Source organism: Triturus cristatus, chromosome 1_1 (genome assembly GCF_964204655.1).
Source record: "Triturus cristatus chromosome 1_1, aTriCri1.1, whole genome shotgun sequence".
Taxonomy (NCBI): domain Eukaryota; kingdom Metazoa; phylum Chordata; class Amphibia; order Caudata; family Salamandridae; genus Triturus; species Triturus cristatus.
In genome coordinates, this window is record NC_140579.1 from 500,618,426 (window position 1) to 500,642,142 (window position 23,717).

Consider the following 23,717-nt stretch of genomic DNA (forward strand, 5'->3'; position numbering starts at 1 on the left):
CTCCAAGTGATGCTTTTACAGAGGAACAGTAGTTTCTCATCTTGGTAGTTTTTCAGCTTTTCTGTGGGAATTATCCCTACTATTAATTCTTCTAACACCATCCTTAATTTTGCAACATCAATGGTATGTGATTCTTTTTCTTTATCCTGCAAACCTTTTAGCCAGTCATTCAAATCTTCAGTAGTTATGCTCACTGACTTCTCTGCATTCCCTGGTTCTGTCAGTCTCTGTGGTTCTAACATTGATCCCTCTACCCTTCGGTTTCTCTCAGCAGTATCGGAACAATAAAATGGATTCTTTGACACAGGTAGTTAATTTTTACCCATAGCATGTCCCCAGGAACTTTCTTTCGTTTTCATCAGGGGCTGTTCTGCCTGTCTTTGGTCACATACGGAACTGTTAGCCCATGCTCACTGTTTTTCTGCTTCTCAAAAATGGGCATAACAGGACCTATGGTCACAGGGACTGTAACTGCTTCTAGATTTTTCGTTAGTTCCCTTATTTTCTCGGTCAATTCCAAGGTGGTTTCCGCTAGTTCTTTAGAATTTTCGTTCTCGACCCTATTTCCCTTCTCTTTAAGTGAATTTCTTCTTTTTACTTCTGGGGTCATAACTTCTGTTTTAATGATTCTCAGAGTCTCCCTTACTGGGGTTCCTGTGGTTGGCGTTTCTGGTTCCTGTCTGTATGGAGGCGGGCTCTTGTAAAACATATCATCTAAAACATCATCATCCGTGTCACTAGCCCCATACCTCCGGGTTTCTACATGATTTCTCTTTTCTAGACATTTTCTTCCTCCACTTTCTCCTTCCGTTCTAAGAGGAAACAATCCTTCTGTCATACTGGCATCTCGCCACCTTCTCATTCTATCACTATGAATTTCTCGATCATTTGGCCGTCCGAACATGTACCTATATCTAGATCCGTTTCTCTGCTTTTCTCGCTCATGCATCTCATCTTCCCACTCTGTCAATGCCTCGAACTGTGTAGGCCTGGGTCGCGGATCTAAGCTCATCATCCTCTCCCGTAAGTTCCTCAATATTGTCAAATTAAAGGACCCATCCTCTGGAAATGCTAGAACTCCGTCTTCCTTTGTATACTTTGCCCAATTGTCTAACCAGATACAAGTATGGTACCCATATTTCGCAACCATGAAGGATGCGGGGGTCTTTGCCGGAGGGAGTAACTGTCCTTCCCTAGTCACAATCTTCTTGTCCTTTACAAATACATTTTTCAATTTACTGAACACAGACTTTTTCTTTCTCTCGGGTGAATGATAATACATTTTCCTGTCTTTTTGTGAACTCTTTAGTCTTTTCTACCACTGTACGATCTCTAATCCAATAGTAGCGCGACTCTTACTCACGCACCAATCCTGGCGCGTCTACGTCACTGCCACTACCTCCAATCCTTGCGCATCTCACACTAACGCACCAATCCTGGAGCGTCTACATCGTTGTCACAACTTCCAATCCCTGCGCGACTCACACTAACGCACCAATCCTGGAGCGTCTACGTTACTGACTTGCTGTCCAATCCCAGCGCGTTCTTTCTGACGTCTACAGTCGCTGCAGCAGCTTCTGCTCCTGACTCCTGTCCTCAGTCTACCCCTCCTTTACAAAACTACTCGGTAGACTTTGTTTCAAATTTACAATACTGGTTAGTTACAACGTACAAACATCTCCATTGTCTGCTCCGCTAACCACAGAATAGCAAAAGACCTTTCCCACGAGAATCCTGTTTTCCCGAGAGCAGCGCTTACCTCTGCCCTACTACAGAATTATTACGTCCGTTGACAAAGTAGCGCATCCCTCTACTTCACCCTTCTACCACGCTTAATTAACTGTTCTCTCCGGAATTAAAACACCTAGTTGGAAACGTAATGCTCCTGAGAAATAAAACCAGAGTTCCGCAATTAATTCAAATGCTATTTCATTCACGCACTTTCACACAAAGAAGTACTGTTCATTCACACAGAATCCTGCTTTCCCGAGAACAGCGAACAGTCTGTCCTTCTACAGAATTATAACATACGTTAAGAAAGCAGCGCTTACCTCTACTTTGTCCTTCTAACAAGCTCAGAGAACACCTGCTACCTTTTCAGTAAAAAGCGTTATCGGCATACCTATTGGTTTCCTGGTACTTTAGACCGAAATTTCACAAATAACTCTTTGCTATCATATACACTTCTCTCACACAGAAATTGTCCCTGATGGCAACATACAGCGATGTCACTGAATCGAACCCAGACAATGCGACGCGCAACTTCAATTGTCACACGTTTTTCCCCGTGTACCTACGGGCAACCACAATCCCGTCTTTCCCGAGAACAGCGCTTACCTCTGTCCTACTACGGAATTGTCACCGACTTCTTACTTCCCAGAAGCCGTACAGACTACATAGAACTCAATACGACTTCAACATATAGTGTTAATACATACATCAATACCAATCAATAATCAATAAGCTATATATACATGCCAAATCATTAAACTAAAACAATAAAACCCATCTCTAGCTACCAAGAATACTAGTAGCTATATATATATATATACACAACTCATCAAACCTAGACAATAAAAACCATCCTCTTGCTTCCAAGAATACTGGTGCAGTTCAGAACACAAAATCTCCTCCTGCTTCCACGGACGGAATGATTCTACAGTCACACACACATACACACATCATACGCTGGTGAGGCCCATAACACCAACATTCATTCTCATCAATCTATCCGTGCCTACAGAGGAGAGATCTTTAATTTAACTTCCGAACTACAGTTCTATTTTCTTTGGATGGAGGAAACCACATCTATTTAATTTTACCCTAACAATTCCTCCATCCGGAGGTCGATTGGATCATTTAGTTGATCTAGTGATTTGATGACAAACACTTCAATTCTTGTACTAATAAAAGAAACATCTCAAGAAATAACCACCCGACACAGTTCTTCAAACAATAATTTTCTTTATCTAATTAAATTGCAGGTCAAAATCCTAACAAATTCAATAGTATCTGGTGTCATAATTACCTATTCTGGCTAATTGTCGTTCTCTAAGTCAGAATCGGGTCCTCAGAAATTTATCAAAGAGTCTACCGTCCCGTCCTCTGCTGTCAGCGTAGTGAATAGCATCGATCAGGGTGCGTCTCAAGCTCGTTGGGTGGTAACCTAATTTCCCTCTCTGGACTACTAATATTTATACTAAAATTTACATATAATAGAAACATTTCATATTTTTCTAGGCTTTTCATTGGCTGAATTCAGCCCCGTCCCAAGATTTTAAGAAACAATTTAAAATTTCTCATACGGATGATGTATTAAACTAGGCGTATGGGAAAATCGTTCCCAGGTCAGGAAAGTATCAGTCTATTGTGAAAAGGTGGCTTTTGGTTCCCAGATGGCAACATTTCTTCAATGTTCAGGGACATTGGCATCTCGCCCAGAGTGGTCTTCATGGACCAGGTTCAGGGGTTCAAGGAGAGGTTGCTACGTAGTCAGTGCAGACGCCTTCCTCTGCTGTCAATTGCATGAAGTCATGTACTTTAGTGTGGATTCAGTTGGCGGCCATCTTTTAGCAGGCCAAAATAGCCAACTTAAGGTAAAAGAAACACAAACGTAATTAATACATAGAAATGAATAAAACAATGATTTTCCCTTACTAATACCCTTATGTGTATGCATTTATCTAGCCATATGCGACATTTAAAGCCATTAATGCTGATTTATTTAAGCGCAAAACACATGAACGTTGCTTAAGCTAAACATATAAATTTAATATGCGTACAAACTTAGTTCACTTATTATTTTAGCCATGCTAATGCATTCCCACATGTATTCACTTGATTACTAAGGTTGGTTAGTTCATCACAGCATACTGCTTAATCATTAGAATTAATTATTTTAGTCGTTTTAATATAAACTTATATAAATGGATTGGGTATACCGAAAAATTTTATTTTACCCGCTCCAGCAATCCCCCCTTTGGTGATTTTATCACCACCAAAACAACCCACAAATTTCAATTTGGTTTTCCCCTTTGCAGAAATTTGAAATGTCTTTTTGCTTAATTAAAATTCTGTTTCCCTTTCATCTTCTCTCTGGGTTCTATCATACATATTCTCCTTCCACTCTTCCATTTCTATTTTATTGAGATCTTTTTCTGGTTTCTTTTCTCTCTTTTTGTAAATTTCTCTTTTAACCTTCTTTTTATTTCTTCTATATCTACAACATATACATCCTAATCGAAGTAATAATAATACGAAAATCACACAGGTTAATGGAAATAATATTTTCCCTATTATAGTACTATCTAATTTACCTAGGAAAGCTTTTATAGCAGCCATCTTATTACTAATTCTAGTCCAGATACTTTCAACCTCCAGTGGTTTTATTTCGTCATGAAATTCTGTAATATTTTTGATATAGACTTTTAGATCTCTGCTTTCGTCAGGAATGTAAGTGCAACAATGTTGAACTTTCAGCATTCCACAGACTCCACCCTCTTTTGCCAATAGAATATCAAGGGCAAGTCGATTTTGCATAATCATAGCACGCATGGCAACTAATTCAGTATTTACCAATAGAAATCCTCCAGCTGTGCTTGTTGACAAACGATCCACAATGGTGGACAGCTTCCGAATATTATTTGCATTCAAAGATATTCCCACTGCTAGTATCAAGGCTCCAAAAATATCACCTACAATTTCTAACCAGGTTTCTCTTCTGCTACGCATTAGTAGGTTATTTGGTCCACTATTTTCTACTCTATCCATGTGAAAGATCTTTGGAAAGACCAGGCCTACATAACATGTGCCATACCAATGGTCAGGCAGCCTGTAATAAGCCTTATTCCAACAAATATAATACAATCCAGGAAAAACTGGGTCTTCTCCACCTCTAAATCGCCATCCGGATGCAATGAAGTATGTATCATGACACTCACTTGTCCCTATGTATAGGTAATCATACTGGGATCTTTCTCTCATGATGCATAATTTGCCTTTCTGTGGTGAATCTATAGCTATTGTTGGTCTAGCATCACCTTGCGTTTCCTTGTTCCCATCTATTGCCCAAATGTTTTCCCCTTCTTTATGTCCTTCTGCATTCTTGTGTATCTTCAATCTTCTCTCCTCAACCATATCCAAGAATGTTTTCTCTTCTGGTTTCAAACTACAAGTTAAATTGTTCTTAAAAATATACTCTAAGGTTAGTCCTTTAGTCTCTAAAAAAATTTCTCCTAATGTATTAGCTTCTTTTGCTGGATTTAATTCTTTATTCATGGGCAATCGTCCAAGAATATTATCTATGTTAGACAAATTATACTCTAATTTTCCTACTTGATAAAATATACTAGTTAAAATGCTACATGTTATTCCATAAGTTGCTGGGAGGTGATGATAAGTCACCCCTTCTGAAACAGATGCAGGTAATTGCATGCAGACGTAGCAATCCCTTACTTCCATTGTTTTAACATATTCATATAACAATTTTGAAAACACATTACTAGAGAAATCATTTATTGACCTATCTTGATGCACATGCTCTGTGCTTGTTCTAACCGGTATTACTTTTTGTGAGTTCTTCACTATATTAGTCATATTCTCAGTATGTCCTGCTAATGTATCTAAAGTTACTTTGAAAGAGATCAAAAGAGCGAGTACACTCCAAAGAAGCATTAATAGTCCTGTACAACAGCAACATGTCTTGCACCATCTTCTCATGAAGGTACATCTACTCTTATTATCATCTATGTTAGCCATCTTGTTAGATTTAACCGTGTCTTTTGACTTAGCCTCTTCTACTCCGCCTCTTATAGCTTTCCTACAAGAGCTAAAGCTTATCAGGTTGTCCAAATACTTCGATTTTCTTATTCAATCCTGTGTATTCCTACAAGGATCGCCTGAAATTACTTTCGTCGCTTTTCACTTCTTTCTCGTCATCCACATGCAGGATTTCCTGATCTTCCGCCTCTTCTCCAATGTCGGATAAGAGAACTCTCAGGATTTCCCCAGTTTCTTCTTCTTTTATCAATTTCAGCCAAGTCTCCTCTGGATTTCCTTGACTATCCGCCTCTTCTCCTTGTTCAGGCAGTGCCACGTACGTCCATTCAGGTGACTTATACTTCTGGTTTGGTTTTCTTGCTCGTTTGTTTACCTCTGACACTTCTGTTTCTCCCTCTTTCTCTGGATGCTGACTGGTTACTTCATTCACTTGTTCAGCTTCCGAGGGCTCGTATCAATCTGTATCTCAGTTTCTTAATTTTATTTGGCCAAATATCTCCTTTGGCGTTCCTTCTTGGTTTGCCGTCTTTGCCGTTTCTTTCCTCGATCCAAGTTCTCTTTCTCAGAACTCGACCTTCTGGTATCTCTGTTTCACTGTCTTCAGATTCTGTTTCATTTGATTTTTCTTTTTCAGAAGTTTCTTTTTCCACCTCTTGGATTGGCCCTAATTCTGTCCCTCCTCGGGTCTCTGGCACGCAATCTTCTTGCTGACTAATTGTCCCTTCACCTATCTGGGTGTTGCAGTTCCCTACACCTCCTCGGGGATCTTCCGCAATCTGTCCCTCTCTTTCTACAACTGTCCCTTCTTCTTCTTCCAATATTTTCTCAGGTGGAATTTCTTCTACTCTCTCATTTGGTGTAAATGTTACTTCTGACTGAATGTTCTTTTCTTTTCTTCTTTCTGTGTTCACCGCTTGCGTTTTGCTCATCTCCAGAATCTGAAGTATCTGAAATCTGCAATCTTTTCCTCAGAATTTCCTCTCTGGGGGTCTGAACTAGTCTTGGCTCATTCTCCCCCCTTTCAGGATTTTCTTTTGTTTTTAGGCTTTCACTGCTTGACTCATCACTTGATTCTGATTCATCAAAGTATTCTTTTCCAATGCCGTCTGCTGGATTTGGAACTCTCAGTGTGTGACTAGCATGTATCCAGTTTTTCAGTCCTGCACACTTCACAGCAGTTGTTGTGGTCAAGATGACCTGTCTTGGCCTTCCCCACCTTGGAACCAGGCAGTTTCTTCTTCTGTGTACTTTTATCCTTACCCAGTCCCCTGGGCTCAAATCATGGGCTGGTTTCTTTTCAAGTGTGGTGGCATCCGCTCCAACCTGGTGAAACACAGAATGAACTGCGTCAGCCAGGCCTTTACAGTAATCCAAAATCATGTCATCAGTTATAGTCATCAGCTTGTTGACTGGCACAAACACGTGTCTCATGGCACGTCCCATGATGATCTCATGTGGACTCAAACCTGTGGTTCTATCTGGAGTAGACCTAATGGTCATCAAAACCAGAGGCAAGACATCAGGCCATTTCAAACCTGTGGCCAAACACATTTTTCCAATTCTATTTTTGATGGTACCATTTATTTGCTCAACCACACCAGAAGCCTCTGGCCGGTAGGCGCAATGCAGTTTCTGTTGTACACCCAATGCTTCACAAATTAGTTTCATGATCTCATTGTAGAAATGTCCTCCTCTATCTGATTCAATGGTTATTGGGAACCCGTACCTTGGGATGAATTCCCTCAACAAAAGCTTGGCCACTGTGATTCCATCATTTCTTCTGGTCGGGTATGCCTCCACCCACCTAGAGAACAGACAAACCACCACCAAAACATACCTCAGTTTGTTATAAGGGGAGATTTCAATGAAATCTACTTGCATTCTGGTAAAAGGTCCTCCCTCTCGACCTATGGTACCCAGACTCACCACTGTTTTTCTTCCAGGATTGTACTGCTGACATGTAAAACATCTCTGACAGAGACTCTCTGCAATCAGCCTGAATTTTGGATTATACCAGGTCTGTTTAAAGGCCCTTATCATGGCATCCCTTCCCAGATGTCCTTGGCCATGATACATCCGTGCCATGGTTGACATCATGCTATCAGGCATTACTGGTCTTCCATCCCGATAGACCCACACATGATCCTTTTCCCTGGGTGCACATCCTGCTTTTACCCACTGTCTCATTTTCTCATCTACTGCTTCATCCTGCAATTGCCTCACTTCATCCCATGTTCCCACAACGTTAGTAAACATTATGGAGCAAAAAGACATTTCCTTTTCCTTAGACCGATTAATCGAATATTTGTTTCGGGCACAATACTGAGCCATGTCATTTGCAAACCGGTTTCTGGTAGTGATGTAATCACTACCTTGTCCATGAGCAGCACATTTTACCACAGCCAACTCTTTGGGCATTTGTATTGCCTCAAGCAATTTTCCAACCACTTCTGCATTCCTTATGGGAGTTCCACTTGAGGCCAGGAAACCTCTTTGCAGCCATAATTGGCCGAAATCGTGGACAACTCCGAAGCCATACTGGCTATCAGTCATCACGGTCACTCTCGCATTTCTCCCAATCTTGCATGCCTTGGTTAATGCCACTATTTCTGCTACTTGAGAGGATCTAACTCCTTTCAAGGGTGATGCCTCTATAACTGCTGAAACTGTACATACTGCATAGGCTGCACTCAACACTCCTTCTTCCGTTCTCAAACAGGATCCATCCACAAAAAACACATGATCACTCTCTGGCAGTGGTAGATCTCTTATATCAGGACGAGGTTTTGTGCAGTAATCAAGTACATCCAGACAATCATGATCAGCTTCTTCTCTTATCTCCACTCTCTCTGCATCAGGCAAAAGTGTGGCTGGATTCATATTCACACATCTTTCCAGACTCACATTGTTTGCACCTAGAATGACTTTTTCATACTTATTCAGCCGACTATGTGACATGAACTGTGTTCGACTCCTTGTTAAAAGGATCGCCACACTATGGGGTACAAACACTCTTACTGGATACCCCATCACAATTCCCTCACTCTGCTCTAGACTTCGGCATGTAGCCGCTACAGCTTTCAGACATCCTGGCAGACCTATTGCCACTGGATCTAGCATTGACGAAAAATAGGCTATTGGCCTTCTTTGTCTTCCATGTTTCTGTATCAACACTGAAAGTGCACACCCATTTCGCTCACTACAGTATAGCTCAAACTCCTTTTCATTGTCTGGCATGCCTAGTGCAGGGGCTTCACAAAGACTGTTTTTCAGCTGTTTGAATGCTGCCAATTCTTCTTTGTTCAGTTCAAGGGGGTCTTTCACCTCACTTTTTGTCAATTTTACCAATGGTTTGGCAATCAGAGAGAAATTACTTATCCACTGACGACAGTAACCAACCATTCCTAGGAACATTCTTACTTCTCTTTGGGTCATTGGAGCTCTCATTCCTCTAATGATTCGGATTCTGTCTATGGTTACTTTTCTTAGGCCTTTCTCAACATTATGACCCAAGTATGTCACTTCCTTTTTACAGTACTGCAATTTTGTTGGAGATACCTTAAGTCCTCCATCTGCCAAATGATTTAGCAAAGCTATGGTGTCTGTTTCACAAGCCTCATGTGTCTTTGACGCCACTAGTAAATCGTCAATATACTGGACTAAAACTGAATTCTCGGGCATGGTAAGACTTTCCAGAGATTTCTTTAACAGCTGATTGAAAATGGAAGGGCTCTCTGTGTACCCCTGTGGGATTCGGCACCATGCCAAAATACGGTTTCCAAACCGAAATGCAAAAAGTGGCTGGCTGTCATGATGCAACGGAATGGAAAAGAAAGCATGACACAAATCAATTACTTTGTACCCTTCTGCATCATGTGGGATCTGATATAAAATCACTGAGGGATTTGGAACAATTGGACAACAGGGAACAACAATCTTGTTAACCTTTCTCAAATCTTGCACAATCCTGAATTTCCCACTTGGCTTTTTCAGTCCCATGATAGGCAAATTACATGGACTGCTCATTATTTCCCTCAGTACTCCTTGCTGAATCATCTTCTCAATCAAAGGGGTTACCCCGGCTATTATTTCTGGGGTTAGTCTGTATTGTGGGATGTTGGGGTAAACAGCTCCCTCTTTTACAGCGATTCTCACTGGGTCTACATTTCTCATTAGGCCTACATCTTCCCCAGTGAAGTCCCAAACCGCTGCTTTCACTGTCTGCTTCAAGTCCGGGGGCAATTCATCTGGATTGAATACTGCATAGGTTCCAGCAACCTCACACTCTTGATTAGCTATGGTCATTTTATACAGGACATCCTCGTCTGGTGTTTCAAAAGCTATTCCGTCTGGTGTACAGAATATGGTGCAATTCATTTTGCACAACAAATCCCTTCCTAATAGATTCACGGGACTGGTGTCACACACCACGAATCTATGCATGTCTGAAAATTTCCCTATTCTGACCTTTACAGGATCAGTAAGGTATGTTTTAACCTGGGTGTTTGACACACCAACTACTTGGATTGTTTCATCCGAAAGAGGAAGATTTTTCACATCTGCTGATCTGACAGTGGATCGTGTAGCTCCAGTGTCTACTAAGAAAGTAATGTTTTCATCATTAACTTTCCCATCTACGAATGGTCCTGTCTGATCTATTTCTAGAGATGCGCCAAGTACGCACTCTGCTTCCTCTTTTCGGCACCGTCAATAGATTTCTTCTGGCTCACTTTCATCATTGTGCATCCAATATTGTGACACAGCGCTCGCGCGTTGCGGTTTGTTTACCTGTTCTTCATTGTAGAATCCCGTTTCCTTGCTATATCTTTGTGTACTCCGGCTTTGTGGTAATGGCGGTTTTGGCACCTGATTCTGCAGACCAACAGCCTTCTGCTGTTGCGGCGATGGGCCACTGCCCTCACACTGCACCTGTGGATTTAATGACGGATTTTCATCATTAGCAAGAGGTGGATTTTTACACTCGGATTTCCAATGCCCTAACCTGCCACAGTTGTGACAGGGAAACTTCTTCTTGGCTTCCTCAATGTTACCCTTTCCCTTTCCTGGACCAAACTTTGATTTTATGCCTGGATTATTTGCTTGTTCTATTAGCTGAGCTTCCTGTCTCTCTGCAACCTTTACTTGAGCCCACATTGCCTTCTCTTTTAGTTTCCGCTGTTTTGCCTCAATTTCATCACTAAAGTATTTAGCATGTCTCAGGATCTCATCTATTTTCTTGCTCTGCCAGTCCACGGTGTGCTGCTTGATCATATCCCCAATCTCAGGACGCAGACCATACACAAATCTGTACACAAAATGGCTCAAGTCCTTTTCTCCCAGACTGTCATCCCCACTAAACTGTTTGAAAGCCAGAATTAGCCTCTCATAGTATGCGTGGACTGACTCTTTCGCTTCCTGATGTGTTCGATCTATTTTAACCCAATCGGTTTCTTTTGGAGGTACTTTGTTCTTCAAGAAAGCCAGGACCTGTTCATACTTCTTCATGACCTCCGGGTCTGGGGCTCCGGTTTTGGGATCTCTCGGGTATTCTTTAGTAGGCCAGTCTATGACTATCTTACATTCTGCCCACAACTCTGCTGGCACTATTATATCAGACAGACTATTCAAATCAATCCACAGTACTTTGGATAATTTCACAAATCTGTCTACCTGTCTGTACCACTCGACTGGCTTTTCCCGTAATCTAGGGAAGTAATTTGTAAATGACAAAATGTCCTGTCTGGTCCATGGGACATGCACATATCCTCCTCCTAGAATCTCTCTCATAGGCAACTCCATTACCACTTTTTCTTTTTCTCTCACGGGAAATGCTGGAAATGTTCTGTCCGAGGTGTCATCCCGCTTCCTATACCACCTGCTCTTCCATTTGTCCACATCTCCCCATTTCCTCAATACTGTGATTATGTCCCTAATCTGCCCTATTCTTCCTGCAGCATTCAGATTCTCAATGTCTTTTTCTGTAAAATCCACTCGATATGGCTTCTGTAAAGCTTTTACCTTGTCCATGTCAATTCCCATTTCACTGGCTATCTCTGCTAGTCTGTCATGTAAATTTTTTGCTCTCCAAGTGATGCTTTTACAGAGGAACAGTAGTTCCTCATCTTGGTAGTTTTTCAGCTTTTCTGTGGGAATTGTCCCTACTATTAATTCTTCTAACTCCATCCTTAAGTTTGCAACATCAATGGTATGTGATTCTTTTTCTTTATCCTGCAAACCTTTTAGCCAGTCATTTAAATCTTCAGTAGTTATGCTCACTGACTTCTCTGCATTCCCTGGTTCTGTCAGTCTCTGTGGTTCTAACATTGATCTCTCTACCCTTCGGTTTCTCTCAGCAGTATCGGAACAATAAAATGGATTCTTTGACACAGGTAGTTCATTTTTACCCATAGCATGTCCCCAGGAACTTTCTTTCGTTTTCATCAGGGGCTGTTCTGCCTGTCTTTGGTTCACATACGGAACTGTTAGCCCATGCTCACTGTTTTTCTGCTTCTCAAAAATGGGCATAACAGGACCTATGGTCACAGGGACTGTAACTGCTTCTAGATTTTTCGTTAGTTCCCTTATTTTCTCGGTCAATTCTAAGGTGGTTTCCGCTAGTTCTTTAGAATTTTCGTTCTCGACCCTATTTCCCTTCTCTTTAAGTGAATTTCTTCTTTTTACTTCTGGGGTCATAACCTCTGTTTTAATGATTCTCAGAGTCTCCCTTACTGGGGTTCCTGTGGTTGGCGTTTCTGGTTCCTGTCTGTATGGAGGCGGGCTCTTGTAAAACATATCATCTAAAACATCATCATCCGTGTCACTAGCCCCATACCTCCGGGTTTCTACATGATTTCTCTTTTCTAGACATTTTCTTCCTCCACTTTCTCCTTCCGTTCTAAGAGGAAACAATCCTTCTGTCATACTGGCATCTCGCCACCTTCTCATTCTATCACTATGAATTTCTCGATCATTTGGCCGTCCGAACATGTACCTATATCTAGATCCGTTTCTCTGCTTTTCTCGCTCATGCATCTCATCTTCCCACGCTGTCAATGCCTCGAACTGTGTAGGCCTGGGTCGCGGATCTAAGCTCATCATCCTCTCCCGTAAGTTCCTCAATATTGCCAAATTAAAGGACCGATCCTCTGGAAATGCTAGAACTCCGTCTTCCTTTGTATACTTTGCCCAATTGTCTAACCAGATACAAGTATGGTACCCATATTTTGCAACCATGAAGGATGCGGGGGTCTTTGCTGGAGGGAGTAACTGTCCTTCCCTAGTCACAATCTTCTTGTCCTTTACAAATACATTTTTCAATTTACTGAACACAGACTTTTTCTTTCTCTCGGGTGAATGATAATACATTTTCCTGTCTTTTTGTGAACTCTTTAGTCTTTTCTACCATTGTACGATCTCTTATCCAATAGTAGCGCGACTCTTACTCACGCACCAATCCTGGCGCGTCTACGTCACTGCCACTACCTCCAATCCTTGCGCGTCTCATACTAACGCACCAATCCTGGAGCGTCTACGTCACTGACTAGCTGTCCAATCCCAGCGCGGTCCTTCTGACGTCTACAGTCGCTGCAGCGGCTTCTGCTCCTGACTCCTGTCCTCAGTCTACCCCTCCTTTACAAAACTACTCGGTAGACTTTGTTTCAAATTTACAATACTGGTTAGTTACAACGTACAAACATCTCCATTGTCTGCTCCGCTAACCACAGAATAGCAAAAGACCTTTCCCACCAGAATCCTGTTTTCCCGAGAGCAGCACTTACCTCTGCCCTACTACAGAATTATTACGTCCGTTGACAAAGTAGCGCATCCCTCTACTTCACCCTTCTACCACGCTTTAATTAACTGTTCTCTCCGGAATTAAAACACCTAGTTGGAAACGTAATGCTCCTGAGAAATAAAACCAGAGTTCCGCAATTAATTCAAATGCTATTTCATTCACGCACTTTCACACAAAGAAGTACTGTTCATTCACACAGAATCCTGCTTTCCCGAGAACAGCGAACAGTCTGTCCTTCTACAGAATTATAACATACGTTAACAAAGCAGCGCTTACCTCTACTTTGTCCTTCTAACAAGCTCAGAGAACACCTGCTACCTTTTCAGTAAAAAGCGTTATCGGCATACCTATTGGTTTCCTGGTACTTTAGACCGAAATTTCACAAATAACTCTTTGCTATCATATACACTTCTCTCACACAGAAATTGTCCCTAATGGCAACATACAGCGATGTCACTGAATCGAACCCAGACAATGCGACGCGCAACTTCAATTGTCACACGTTTTCCCCCAAGACCTACGGGCAACCACAATCCTGTCTTTCCCGAGAACAGCGCTTACCTCTGTCCTACTACGGAATTGTCACCGACTTCTTACATCCCAGAAGCCGTACAGACTACATAGAACTCAATACGACTTCAACATATAGTGTTAATACATACATCAATACCAATCAATAAGCTATATATACATGCCAAATCATTAAACTAAAACAATAAAACCCATCTCTAGCTACCAAGAATACTGGTAGCTATATATATATATATATATATATATATATACACAACTCATCAAACCTAGACAATAAAAACTATCCTCTTGCTACCAAGAATACTGGTGCAGTTCAGAACACAAAATCTCCTCCTGCTTCCACGGACGGAACGATTCTACAGTCACACACACATACACACATCATACGCTGGTGGGGCCCATAACACCAACATTCATTCTCATCAATCTATCCGTGCCTACAGAGGAGAGATCTTTAATTTAACTTCCGAACTACAGTTCTATTTTCTTTGGATGGAGGAAACCACATCTATTTAATTTTACCCTAACAATTCCTCCATCCGGAGGTCGATTGGATCATTTAGTTGATCTAGTGATTTGATGGCAAACACTTCAATTCTTGTACTAATAAAAGAAACATCTCAAGAAATAACCACCCGACACAGTTCTTCAAACAATAATTTTCTTTATCTAATTAAATTGCAGGTCAAAATTCTAACAAATTCAATAGTATCTGGTGTCATAATTACCTATTCTGGCTAATTGTCGTTCTCTAAGTCAGAATCGGGTCCTCAGAAATTCATCAAAGAGTCTACCGTCCCGTCCTCTGCTGTCAGCGTAGTGAATAGCATCGATTAGGGTGCGTCTCAAGCTCGTTGGGTGGTAACCTAATTTCCCTCTCTGGACTACTAATATTTATATTAAAATTTACATATAATAGAAACATTTCATATTTTTCTAGGCTTTTAATTGGCTGAATTCAGCCCCGTCCCAAGATTTTAAGAAACAATTTAAAATTTCTCATACGGATGATGTATTAAACTAGGCGTATGGGAAAATCGTTCCCAGGTCAGGAAAGTATCAGTCTATTGTGAAAAGGTGGCTTTTGGTTCCCAGATGGCAACATTTCTTCCATGTTCAGGGACATTGGCATCTCGCCCAGAGTAGTCTTCATGGACCAGGTTCAGGGGTTCAAGGAGAGGTTGCTACGTAGTCAGTGCAGACGCCTTCCTCTGCTGTCAATTGCATGAAGTCATGTACTTTAGTGTGGATTCAGTTGGCGGCCATCTTTTAGCAGGCCAAAATAGTCAACTTAAGGTAAAAGAAACACAAACGTAATTAATACATAGAAATGAATAAAACAATGATTTTCCCTTACTAATACCCTTATGTGTATGCATTTATCTAGCCATATGCGACATTTAAAGCTGTTAATGCTGATTTATTTAAGCGCAAAACACATGAACGTTGCTTAAGCTAAACATATAAATTTAATATGCGTACAAACTTAGTTCACTTATTATTTTAGCCATGCTAATGCATTCCCACATGTATTCACTTGATTAATAAGGTTGGTTAGTTCATCACAGCATACTGCTTAATCATTAGAATTAATTATTTTAGTCGTTTTAATATAAACTTATATAAATGCATTGGGTATACCGAAAATTTTTATTTTACCCGCTCCAGCATAGGGACACTACCACCAGATCTGCGCCGGGCTACGATAGTAGTAATCCATAAGAGACGGAAACCAGCGATGAGTTGTAGCACCTATTGGCTGATCTCACTGATTGACGTTGAGACTAAGATTTTGGTGACGGTATTGACTATGCGGCTCATAGGAGTTACATTGTTATTTATGTATTTATAACGTTTTATACAGTGTGAACATGACCTAAGAGGGTATCAGAGCGCTTTACGTGAAGGGGAGGTAAGAGATAGTTGTGAGATCAAGAACCAGTCTCATATATGAAAGAGGTACAAACAGAGGATTAACAATTTAATAAGCTTGACCTCCATAGGGAGTCAGCAATGTAGTAGCCAAAATCAGCAAATTAATAGCAGACAGGTATAAAATCATTAAACAAAAGGTGTGATCTTGGGGCAAAACCTTGTTCATCAGAAAATGTTTTCACTTCTTTTTTGAAAGAGGAGGTAGACAAAATCAGGCGGACATCCGGAGGCATTACCCTTGATTCATATGGCTCAGTCGGAGTTCATGTTGTGTAAGTCCCACAAGATTTAATCTCAGTAGACTCCATAACTGCTTAGTGACAGTCCATTTGTGACCAGATCCACATATCCTTTCCCAGGATGCTGAAAAGGCCTTTGATGCAGTGCAATAGCCATTTTTGATGCAAACTATAAAGAGATTTGGATTCATCCCCAAATTCTTGACTTGGATAGTGCTGCTGGACTCGGAGCCCATAGCTGAGGTGAGAGTGAATGGCACCCTCTCCTCTGAGTTTCCCATTGAACAGGGGCCATGGCAGGGCTGTCCCCTGTCCCCACTCATATTAGCCTCTTGCTAGAGCTACTGGCCTGCATGGTTCGTGACCATCAGAACATCAAGGGCTTTAGGACCACAGAAGAAACAGTTGAGGAGGGAAAGATCTCGCTGCACGTGGATGACATCCTCTTGTATGTCACCTGGCTGGAAAACACACTCCCTATGGTATTTCAGATATTTGAAAAGTATGGCCCCCATTTGGGGTTTGAAATAAATTGGTCTTGTACCCGATAGGTGGGGAACTAGATGCGTCGGCCAATCCGGGGAGGTTTCGGATGGATAAAGAGGGCTTTCAATACCTAGGGATCTATGTAACCTCATAGCTTGTACCGGAACCTCTGGAGAGTCTTGGCGGAATTCCATGCAGATACAGATCACTGGAAGGCTTTACCACTAACTTTATTGGTCAGTTCAGTCATGTTTAAAATGATCACACTGCTGAAATGTTTATATGTTCTTCAAAACACCTATTATAAGTTCTCAGATGAGATCTTTACTAAATTAGGCGAAGAGGTCCATAAACTGTTGTGGTGATGGGCACCCTAAAGTGGCACTGAAGATGCTGCAACGTAATCAATATAATGGAGGTGTTGCCCTCCTGGACCTCTTAGCTCATTATTGGGTTGATTGTAATAAATGGTTGGGGTATGTGGCTGGCGACCATCCCACATATGTGTTGGAAAGGAGCCAGTTCCAGTCCAGGCCATATTTACATTATCTCTGCAGTAGGAAAAAGGCAAGACATCTGCTGCCGGCAACGCAGGTGATGTTAGAGGTTTCGTCCAAGGCAGGTAAGGGTATAGGATGGCGATTTAGGAAGACCCGTGTGACCCCATTATGGACGAGGACGAGGCTTAAAGAAATTGGAAAATTGAGAGGCTTTGGACATGGGAACTCATTGAGACATCTAAGCTTGAGGATCTTCTGGAAGAGGGTGGTTTTATATCCTTCAGCTCCCTTCAGAGTGACTACCAACTTAGTGACATGCAGTATTACAAATACATGCAGCTTAGACATGCATGGAAGGCAGAAGGCCTGGACACTCGAGCTGCCCGAATATGCACAACTCAAGGGTAGGCTGCTCCTGGGTGGGATGGAGGAAAAGGTGGTGTCTTCTGCCTACAAAACGATAAATGACAACATACCGGACTCACTGACGAAATTAAGGACCGAATGGGAAAGCGAGCTGTGAGACCTAGATGATACACACTGGGAGGCAACATTAATGCAGCCAAGGGAGGTAACGATCAAATCACACCTAAAACTCATACAATTCAAGATCCCACACTGGGTTTAATATGATCGGGCTTGATTACTTAAGTTTGGGAAGCCAGAATCCCCGAGTGGCTGAGATGTAAGGAAGATAGAGGGTCTTTCCCACATATGATTTGGAGTTGCCATTTTATACAACAATACTGGTGCGTAATACTGGCAGAATGAGGAGAGATTATGGGGGCAGCGTTTACGGTGGAGCTTAAATATGTTCAACTGGGTACACCCACAGATGTGGTAGCAGAGAGAGACGTAGCCAAACATTGGGGGGCCCCCAAAGTCCTGTCCCTGCAAGAGTGGGAGACTGGAATGGACTTGTACGTGGCGGCTGAGATAGTCACTTACAAGATTAGAGGGTGTCCAAGGAAATTTTATAAGATCTGGTGTCCCTGGATAAAATATTATGATCTGAAACTGATTATGGATAGGGAGAGACCCCTATTGTCCAGGTTCTCCCCCAAGATTCACAGTTGCCTGCCCCTGTCTGACTGGGACTATGTATCTGGATTTGTCACTGTACCTGCATGTGGAATCTGTAATTGGGTCAATGTTGCATTTCCTCTGCTCTTATGTTTGTATTGTAGTGGGTGCGAGTTTGCACCCTTTTGCTGTTCATCTATGAAAAATAATATATATATATATATATATATATATATATATATATATATATATATATATATATATATATATATATATATAGATAGATATATTGTTTTATGAATTTCTCCCTTTTTTAGTCAAATGTATTATACAGATATGGAGAGAGTGCAGGATAAATGTTAAATTAGATTTAATATGCACAGGAGGTTGTGCCACAGCTCAATGAGCAATAATGTCTGGATCAGAGACTGTAAGGTGACACTAAAAGAGACACACAAATAGTGAATCCCCACTCCTCCATATAGTTAAACCTGAGCTGGTCCGGTCGTCTTTTCAGCCAGGTATGGGGAAACCTCTCTTTGAGGAACTGTTAACATACAATATGATGTGTATCATCACAGGTTGTATATTATTTGTGGCGATATCTGTTGAGATGTGTTGACTAGGTATCATTTATAGATCTGTGGAATTAGTGTGGGTTGGACGTGTGGGGTTCTTACAGAAGTTGATAACAGTTTATGATGTTAATGCTTCAGGGCCATGTAGCAGAATGACTTAAATGACCATTGTAGATAGGTGACTACTGTACATATATTTGCATTACAAAAACACAACGGGGGCCTTAGGATGTTTAATGGACCAGAGTGGGCAAACTCCCCAATCCTAATCTATCTAACACACAAAGAGCCCTCGGGTCTGGGGTCGCATAAGGCGAGAGTATGGGTGGGAACTACTATGCTGAGGTGGGGTGGTGGATGTCCCTTTTAAGGACGGTTTCTCTCATACACCAGAGGTGTCATGCTTCATCATAACGATACCTCCTCGCATCACAAACCTAGTTGTGACGCGGGCTACAACCCCCTCGCTGCCAGGAAGGAGCTCAGGGATGTTTTATAAAAAGGGGTAGTCATAAAAGCCAATGTAAGCGTAGTGTGTTGTGAAGGGAGTACAGTGCTAGTTAAGCGTGGTTAAGGCAGATAGCAGTCTAGTGTCCGGATGGGCGGTGAGAGGAACAGGAAGCATCTGCATCTGGTGGCTGAGTGCAACATTGTTGAGAATGGCACAATGCAGATTTTTGGCTAGTAAGATGCCATTTCAGAGGAGTGGTATAACCCAGTTGGCACCACATACTGGGCTTGGTACGAACTTATATGACCAGGAACAGAGAGCCAGACTAAATTCAACTTTGTCACCCTTAGCTTTGAAACTAGCAGCCCTGGCCACCTTTGAATTTAGGGACTGAGTGCTCCCTAGGAAGGTGGGGTTTACGCAAATGGGGAATCTGTACCAAAATGGTATCTTCTTGAAATTAAACTAGTTTAAGGAGAAGGGGAACACTAATTACTTAGACATGTTCATATTCTCCAGCCTGCAACATGCTATGCAAGAGCCCCCTGAATCTGAACTCCTTACCTAGATGATTATTTCAGTAGATACACGATGCTGAGTGGCCAAACTGTTTGAAATGACAAGTGCTGCATGGGAGGACACTGGTGGTGGCTAGGAGGCAGCTAGAGGCTGAAATTGGGGTGGACATTTCAAATGCGTGCGGGACAGTTTTCCCTAACTACAGACAAAAATTGCTATACTTCAAATACATACATTGGACATACAAGCAGAAGATCTAGCCCACTGTTTTTGACTGATATTTTTTTTCTACTTCATGTATAACCTCATATCTGATTCAAGTGCTCACAGCCTCATTTATACTTGGATGTAGTGTGGTAAAAATTAGGAAAACAAGGAAAAAGTGCTTTCTAGCTTCGCACTCATTGCTCATATTTAAACCATGTCTGTACCAGCGGAGAAAGGGCGGCTAAATCTGCCCATAAATGCGGATTTATGCGTGTAAGATAAGGAAAAGATTTGTGTACAATTGTAGTATTTATTTAGCATTATCACACTTTTTCCTCCCCTTTATGCGTAGCTGAGGGACTCACAGGATGGTGGGGCTAGCAATTAAAATTCCGCCTGGGTTGCATTTGCGGTTTCGAGATTGTTTTACAAAAAGACTGGCCTGCCATAGTTTTTATCACGTTACTGGCCTCAATGGGGGCTGGAGAGTTCCTTAAGTAACTGCCGTCCCTCCAACGTGAATAACAAACATTTGCAATGCAAACTATGTCGCATTTGAGAGAGTTTAAGCAATTGGCATTGTAAATGACAATGCCTTTTATTTATCTGTTTTGATAATTAACACAAATAAAAGGCATTGTCACTTACAACGCCAATAGCTCAAACTCTTGTTAATGTGAGGAATGGGACGGGATGTTTTGAAAGTGAAAGCGAACATGGCGCGCTGAATGTTGCAGGAAAGTATGTCATACCTGCAGTAGGAGAAACGCATTAAAGAAAATAGCGCTTATAGACTAAATATGACATGTGTTTCCTTATATTTTGCCATATTACTAATTTGCTACAATTTGTTTCCTTATTTTTGAAGATTTATAGGTGCAGACTCTGTTAGATTGGCTGTTCCTCCTCCATGATGTCAGTGGTAGCTTGGTGCCTTGCTGTTCAACTCTTCATTAAAATTAATCTATAATCAAGTGCTACGATAATACCAAGCAGTTTTTTTATACCATTGGGTTTGTCCTCGTTTTTTGGATGCTCCTAAGGAAACAGGTGACTCATTTCATATGTACAATCAAGTACAGGGTAGCACCTTGGCTAATGTCTGGAGTCATCCTTTCCTCTGGCAATCAAGAAGAAGGGTATTCTGCAAGCCTTCTCAGCATCTTTTCCTTGACAATACTAGGAAGTCGAATTTCTAAACTCCGCTATTGCTCCAGTCATTCCTAAACTTGGGAAAATCAGGACAACTGCTGGACTGTCTGTCAAACTCTAGCCCAATAATGGACCTGCAGGAAGAAAGACAGTTTTTCCTTCACCATCAAGATATAACCATCAGGAGCATAACACCTTGAAGACCACAAGCCAATGTAGAACTGCACTGTTCTCGCACATCCTAAGGAAGATACTTTTACATAGCCACCAATCAATACCAGTTCCTAAAGTAATGTCATAATATGCCCCATGCCATCATCTAGGATCTTCCTGCTGCCACCCTGACAGGGTGCTGTGTTTATGTCTCTTCACCCATGAACTTGTCGAGGATTCATCCAGTCTCGAGTAGTTTTGAAGGCGGACATGCAGCTATCTCTGAAATACACACTTATAGATGTTGATAACACATGCACATACTGAAAATGTCTCAAATGCTAACCAGAGATTCAACAGGCAAGAGGTGAGGTGCAAGTACAGGACCGCGGGAGATAGTGGATGCAAAGCAACATGAAATGGTCTCCAGAATAGCCACCACAAGGGGGGAGATTGTGTTGAATGATGGTAGAATAAATGTATTTCCAGAATTCAGCCTCATGACCCTGAGACTCAGGAAGGATCTGTCCAAAGTTTGCATGTCCAACACAATTAAAAAACGTTTGTGCTTGTCATCCCAGAAGTAGTTCAGGTATTTCTGAGGTGTATAGTACATTGTGCCACAGGTTGGGGTAGACATTATGTCCGCCCTGAATGATTTTTTGCCCTGTGACTCATTGAGGGTCTTGTCTGTTGAAATGTTTCCCTAATACTGCCGAAGTTAGTGGATCTCTTAGACTTCCATGGATTGATAGCTGACTGCAGTTATATAGATTTTGTACGGTTCTTTGCACTGTTGTGCTAGTTTTCCCTTTCCTCTGCCATCCCCCTTCCTCACGTGGATCAAGTCGGGAAGTCAATGTATACGACATAGTATGTAAAATGAAATGTAATTCCTTTTTTGAGTATACATTAATGTATACTTGTTTATTTAATGTTTGATAATACATTGGATGGTGGCTACTGTTTAAGGGTTCTGTACTATTTCTATTTGTATACAGTGAATGCCATTGTTTATGTTACTCATAATAATTAAAAAAAAAAATACCAAAACATTACATAAATATATCATACAATATCTTACTTCATTAATCCCCGTATCATTCCTGGGCAAGAGACAGGAAGTAAAGGCCATCTTAACGTATGGTGCAACTTATGGCGACATTTTCACACAACTCCTTACCCTTTTTAAATCTTTGAGTCCATACCCAGGCACCATAAAAACATCATATCCACTTTTGTTTGTCATTCAAATTTCCATATGGCCTTCATTCTCTTAAATTCGAAAGAAGCACCTCATCTCACCTTGGTAGGAACAGTTGTCCTAAATTTGAATAGGCATAGAAGGAAAATTGCACTTGCTTCTCTTTTAGCTCATGCACTACTCTGTATGTGCCCGTTTGAAGCTTAATTAAAATCCTAGCAACATAGAAGCTTGCAACATTCTTTTATTGGCTTGCATATTTTCAGAGATAAGCAACAAGAGCTCAGCGGACTGATGGGATCTGATTTATAACATGATTTTAACAAAGCCATCAATTGCTTTGCCATGTTTAATATCAGTTAAATTAATGTCCGTTCGCTGCCTTTTTTCACTTTTTCATGTGTTTAACATGCACCACTTCCTCCACGAGCACTATGTGTTCACTATGTACTTAATGCACAGTGCTTAAGTAACGTTGATGCTGCTTCTTAGCTCCTGTTGATCATCTCTGGAAATATAACAGCATAACTCAATCGTGGGTGCTATTGTTGTTTTCCTTATAATTTAGTTATACTTTATGAATTAATCGTGCAATTGTTACCTGGTGAGACATTGTTGTAGGTTACTATATATCATCCAGGCCTTAGCTGGGTTATTCCTGTTGTACATATAATACTGTATTGAGCGACCGCTAGGTTTCAAAAGATTGTTTTAAAGCTGTTCAGCTTTACTCTGGTCACTATTTTGGGCTGTAATGTGGGTTGAATGCCAAATAATGTTTACTAGAGAAGCACTAATCTATTCAGATGATTATATAAACAAAATTATTAGCGGTCGCTCTGGCTTCAGTCATTTGGCCACCACTTGCTCTAGGCATTAGATGGTACTAGGCATCAATACCAGCCTTTGAGCATAACCAAAAGAGCTAGAGGAAATTACAGAGTTGGAGAATTAATTCTTTTTTTTTTTTTTTTTAATTGATTTCCCCAAATTAAGAGAATACATTTAGGATTACAATCATCAATGGCAGTTCTTCATATGTAAAAAGGAAAATAAAGCGAGCATAGCAAATATACACATCTTATAGATCATGCAGATCAAAGTCAGTGGGGCATACATGCAATTATGCGTAGCAAGTTCGTTGCAGAGTTAGCAATAATCATAGT

General features: G+C 41.2%; 1 long non-coding RNA gene across 1 annotated transcript in view; it reads left to right on the forward strand.

The window, feature by feature from the left end:
* Positions 1-22,575, forward strand: part of LOC146870477 (uncharacterized) — a 236,730-nt gene extending 214,155 nt beyond the window's left edge. Inside the window, exon 5 of the long non-coding RNA XR_014959399.1 lies at positions 20,911-22,575. This is a non-coding gene — a long non-coding RNA (uncharacterized LOC146870477). The remainder of the gene's footprint in view (positions 1-20,910) is intronic.
* The last annotated feature ends 1,142 nt before the right edge of the window (positions 22,576-23,717 follow it).